The 5,552-nt window shown below is 44.3% G+C and overlaps 1 protein-coding gene across 2 annotated transcripts in view; it reads right to left on the minus strand.

Annotated features, from left to right (window-relative positions):
- Window positions 1-3,860: 3,860 nt before the first annotated feature.
- The window catches only part of LOC138945950 (uncharacterized), a 37,124-nt gene continuing 35,432 nt past the window's right edge, over window positions 3,861-5,552 (minus strand). For both annotated transcript variants that reach the window (XM_070317488.1, XM_070317489.1), the window contains exon 5: window positions 3,861-5,552. This exon is cut by the window's right edge and continues 222 nt beyond it. The gene's annotated coding sequence lies outside the window, so the exon portion shown is untranslated.

Genomic DNA, 5,552 nt, shown 5'->3' on the forward strand with positions numbered 1-5,552 from the left:
GACCACTTTTTGTTTCATGCTGATAACTAGCTTGTTTTCTTGCGAAGAAAGTTCATTTTGTGTTTGGTAGTCATTCTCTCTTAGGTTAACCGTTAGGCCTAATTAGAGTGAAATAGCTTTGATAGACATTTAGCAAAAATTAAATACAGAAAAAAATCACAAATGGTCCATATTATTAGGAGCCTGGGCGCCTAATATGGACCAGTGAAGCGACCTTCACGAATCACTGTAAAAAGCCCCCTATACTTCAAAATAACATGATACAACTTAGTGTGCAGGTCAGACTAATTAAAATATGCTTTAGATTGATCTGTTTCGGGTTGATGAGAGCATTATTTGAAGCACACCAGGAAACTAAAGAAGCTTATCAAAAACAGAGTGAAAATAAGTGAAATTATCAACTTCCACGAAAAGAAGACTATTTGTTATATTTTTTTGAAATCTCGAGGGCTAGTTATAGGTTATTTCCACCAAGCTTCTTAATGAATAAATGAAAATAGCCTTTAACTTTTATTTTCTTCGATTTGTTGAAAGTGGTCCATATTAGGGGACTCACACATAGGCTACTTTGAGATTTTGCTATTATTTTATTGTTTGCAGTACAAACTCGGGGTCAACACTACTAAAATGTAACAAATACGGTCTTAGCTGTCATATATAGCAATTTTTGTGTGATAAAAGCTTTGGCTGTAGACAGAAACGAGTCCGTTTTAGGCGGCAAATTTAGAATAAACCCTGCCAAAAGTGAAAAAAAGAGAAAAAAGCCTAACGGGTTTGAGGTTTGTGTTTCTGCAACTGTTTTGACATGTGCAAGTTATCCAGAGCGGAGGGGGGAATACAGCCAATGTTTTGAGCGCTCTAGCGCCGTTAGTTTGTCAGAACAGGAGATGGTCCATACTTAGGACTGAGCCGGTCCATATTAGGAGTCCTTCCCCTGCTACGGCTTGTGTGTGTGTGTGTGTGTGTGTGTGTGTGTGTGTGTGTTCGCGACTTATGCACGGCCAAAGTTCTCGATCGATGGATCTGCTTCAAATTTGGTGGGCATATTCAGGTATACGGAACGCGGATCGTATCAACTGATGCATCTTTCTTTCTTTACTTTCTTAAGTTGTACACAATATATCACGCATTCACATCGGCCAGTAAATCTCAAGCCATTACGGCTAATATTTACTTTTCACGGCCTATTATTCCAAGTCACGCGGGTATTTGGTGGCTTTTTTTTTTAATCTATGCCTATACATTTTTGCCAGGAAAGACCCTTTTGTCAATCGTGGGATCTTTAACGTGCACACCCCAATGTAGTGTACACGAAGGGACCTCGGTTTTTCGTCTCATCCGAAAGACTAGCACTTGAACCCACCACCTGGGCTAGGAAAGGGGGAAGAAAATTGCTTACGCCCCGACCCAGGGTCGAACTCGCAACCTCTCGCTTCCGAGGCAAGTGCACTTTACCACTCTGCCACTCTTATCCCTCAACCGGGTGGGAAGCAGCCGCGAGCTCGGATTGGTTGCAATCACAAACAAACCTCAGTTTCAACCAATCCGACCCCACGGTTGGCTCCCACCTGGTTAGTAACTTTCTACTGCACATCAGCCCAGCAGTGCTATGAAGAGACGTTAGTTACACAATCCTAGGGATAGCTAGCAGTTGTCTTTGGACCGGCTACTCAGACATTTACACAGAGTCAGTGTCAGTTACCACGCGATGCCTGTACATCCCCCATTGGACTCTGAATTTTCATAAGAAAGAAAGTCTGTCATCCTCGTTTGGTGTGATTTTTGTCATCGTTTCAAGCTCTCTCTGGTTGAAAGACTATGGCTGTATACCACACGAGCATAATAAGACTCCATTCTGACTTATTTATGAGATCATTTTTCCCCTTAAATATTGACAGTTAAAAAGAAAGAACAAGGCAGCTGGTGTGTTGTATAAATGGACATACTTAACAACGACAATTCAACCTCTGACATCTCCAGACCTTCAAAATATACAGGCACAGGCCAAGTATTCACAGGGGAGTCAGCTTGCATAATTGTGTATGCGTACTTTGAAAATTCGATGATTGCACATGTCACAGTTTCAATGATAATACGACGTTCTGATAAAAGTATTGTACTTCTCGCGAAGTCGATCAGGTTCACCGCCTCAGATATAGCCTATTCAGGCTTTCATGTCAGATTATTGTGAGGGCCCCAAAGGGGGGGTATCATCACGATCACGGGAAGGGAAATTTTATCTTTCACGATCACAGTTACCTTGATTTTTGTTTTCACGATCACGAACACCTTGACGAATAGAGGATCATAGAGTGATACAGCGGTGAAAAATGTACGTTGAAAATAAAATGCTTTGCAATAATGCCCATCACGATCACGAAAACAAATGACGATCACGATCACGATACTTGATTTTTTTGTCATCACGGATCACAGGCAAAGTCCCATCACGATCACAGAAATGGAAATTTCGGCAATCACGGTCACAGAAAGGTCAAAAATCGCCAATCACGATCACGATTTTAAACCCTTTGGGGCCCTCTATTGTTTTAAAACCCACTCCGTCTTCGGCTCACCGTCTCAGATCAGATTATTGTTTTAAAACCCACTCCGTCTTCGGCTCACCGTCTCAGATCAGATTATTGTTTTAAAACCCACTCCGTCTTCGGCTCACCGTCTCAGATCAGATTATTGTTTTAAAACCCACTCCGTCTTCGGCTCACCGTCTCAGATCAGATTATTGTTTTAAAACCCACTCCGTCTTCGGCTCACCGTCTCAGATCAGATTATTGTTTTAAAACCCACTCCGTCTTCGGCTCACCGTCTCAGATCTGGACAGGCTTTTAAGTGGTATTGGATTGGATTGGATAAGATTTACAGTCCAGTGAGGTTACCCTCATGGAAATTCGGGCTGCTTTCTCCCCGGGGAAAGCGAGCTGCCATACATACGGCGCTACCCATATTTTTTTTTCTTGCATGCGTGTATTCATGTTTCCTGAGACTTAATGCCGTGTGAGATGGAATTTTTTTTACTTTATTCCAAGTCCCACGGGTATTTGATGGACATTTTTATCTATGCCTATACAATTTTGCCAGGAAAGACCCTTTTGTCAATCGTGGGATCTTTAACGTGCACACCCCAACGTATAACGTATAAGACCATCCCTCCACTTGGTCACATACCAGAAATAAACAGCGTGCATGGGTGTTTTCTGCGCACAGTGGGAATTTCTTTTGATCAATTAATTTCGATAAAGCCATTAGTGGCTTTTTAAGAAATAAATCAGTTGATGAAAAATATCCAAATCACAACAGAAAGCTGTCAGGGTGTTGTTGTTTTGGTATGTGACCAAGTGGAGAGAAGATCTTATCCCGTGTAAATGTCTGACCACATCATGCTGTGATGGCCCGTGAACATGGTCGCTTACCGGCGAGAAGGACTATATCTTTGTGTCTATTCATGCACACTTAACAATTCATAAACAATCTAAAATCACACAAGCAAGTACATGTAAGCTTACCACCAAAACCACACATTTCTGTCACCATTTGATACCACGAAAACAAATCATTCGTCAACATTGTTAAAACAAACACGCCCGCAAAACCATTAATCCAAATACATGTACCAAAAAAACATTCATTCAAAAAAATGTATCGACAAAGCCAAATAAACTTGCCACCAAAAGAGACGATGTTCGGAATCAACTCCGATGTCGGGGTTTTGGTGGAAGAGGTGTGCCCCTGATAAAATGGGGCAAGCGATACGACGAACCACGGCGATCACAGTGAAATATGAGCTCCCAGGGCCGGACTACCGGGGGGGTTATGGGGGTTGCGCTACCCCCCCCTCCCCCCCTCCCTAGCCTAAACATGTACCTTACTTATTTAATTTTTTTTTTATTATTGCTTATTTTATGCCGTTTCATGCAAGGAGCGACCATTTTCCTATCTCAGAATATGACCTACCCGTCAGCTTCAGGGGGCTTCGCCCCCTGACCCCCACAACGAGGGGGGGGGGGGGGGGGGGTGGGTTCTAGGGTTTCCGGACCCCCCCCCCCAGCCAAAAAATAAAAATATTGAATGAGGTATGCATTTCTTTATTTTACATTGAGTTTCCATTTTTGGGGTATTAATCAGTGACAAAATCTGCTGCCTGAAACTGGTAATGATCATCCTCAGAATGCACCAGATTGCACCATTTTGCATCCTTTTTTTCAAAATTTTCCGGGGGGGCATGCCCCCGGACCCCCCCTAGCAAGCTAGGCGCTTCGCGCCGTCGGCTCGGCGCTTGGCGCCTTCACACCCATATCTTCACACTATACTTTTGAAAAAAACCAGTCATAAAATGAACTGATCCGCCCCTGCCGCCAGGGGGGACATCCCCCTGGGCCTCCACTGGCAACCCCCCCCCCTCCTCTTCGCCTAGTCCGGCCCTGGCTCCAGTGCGTATTTTGTGCAGTGTGCGCTCAACATGACGTCTTTTCTTTCGACAATCTGCACATCTGAGCGCCGCAATTATCGCTGACCTGCAACGATCGCTGACCATGTGTGTCAGTTTTGCCAGTGGCAACATGTGTTTTGATAGTGTGTGTTTTGCAAGTAGCCATGTGTGTTTTGCCAGTGGCAACATGTGTTTTGATAGTGTGTGTTTTGCAAGTAGCCATGTGTGTTTTGCCAGTGGCAACATGTGTTTTGATAGTGTGTGTTTTGCAAGTAGCCATGTGTGTTTTCCCAGTGCCCACGTGTGTTTTGACACTGGAAACCTGCTTTCCCAGTGCTGAGTGGCCACGTGTGTTTAGTCAGAGGCCACATGTGTGTTGCACGATCAAAGCTCGGTTCTCGATTGCACGTCAGTAGTTTCATGGGCGGTTCTGGTTCTGGTTCTTTCGGCTGGTAACTGGCGCCACCTCGCGGCAAGATCACACGAGAAAGGAAAAAAACCTTGCATTGGTTTCAAATAGCATATCGGTTTGGTAACAGTTCGTTTGCATTTTAATACGGTAAACAGACAATGGTCGGTTCTGGTGAGGTTATGCCCCTTCTTTCTTTCGGCTGGTAACTGGCGCCACCTCGCGGCAAGATCAGAGGAGTTGTCTCGCGTTATGATCACTCCAGAAGAGCTCATTTGAACTTAAAGACAATCTCAAGATTGTAATGCTCCGCCCTGATATGGCCCTTCGTGGTCGGCTGGGCGTTAAGCAAACAAACAATCAAGAACCACACCACACGACTATGTGCCTGACGATATAAGCACGTGATAAGTATGAACGGAGAAAAGACACTGGGAGAGCTGGTGGAATGTAGTCCACTGACGTCATGTTGTAAGTGACGTCATGTCACCCGGCGTCAAGAATCAGTCGGGATAGGAAAAGAACGATGACGCTAACACCCGCCACGATCAGAGCCATGCTGAGAAGAGAAGAGCCAGAGGTATGTAGCAGAATGACGTAATTTCCTTCCTTTCCGGGGAGTGATGAAGGCTTGTTTCAACATGACGTCATTCTCAAGTGACGTCACGAATCAGTCCGGACAGCTGACCAACGATGTAA

This window comes from Littorina saxatilis, linkage group LG13, assembly GCF_037325665.1.
Source record: "Littorina saxatilis isolate snail1 linkage group LG13, US_GU_Lsax_2.0, whole genome shotgun sequence".
In the NCBI taxonomy this organism is placed as follows: Eukaryota; Metazoa; Mollusca; class Gastropoda; order Littorinimorpha; family Littorinidae; genus Littorina; species Littorina saxatilis.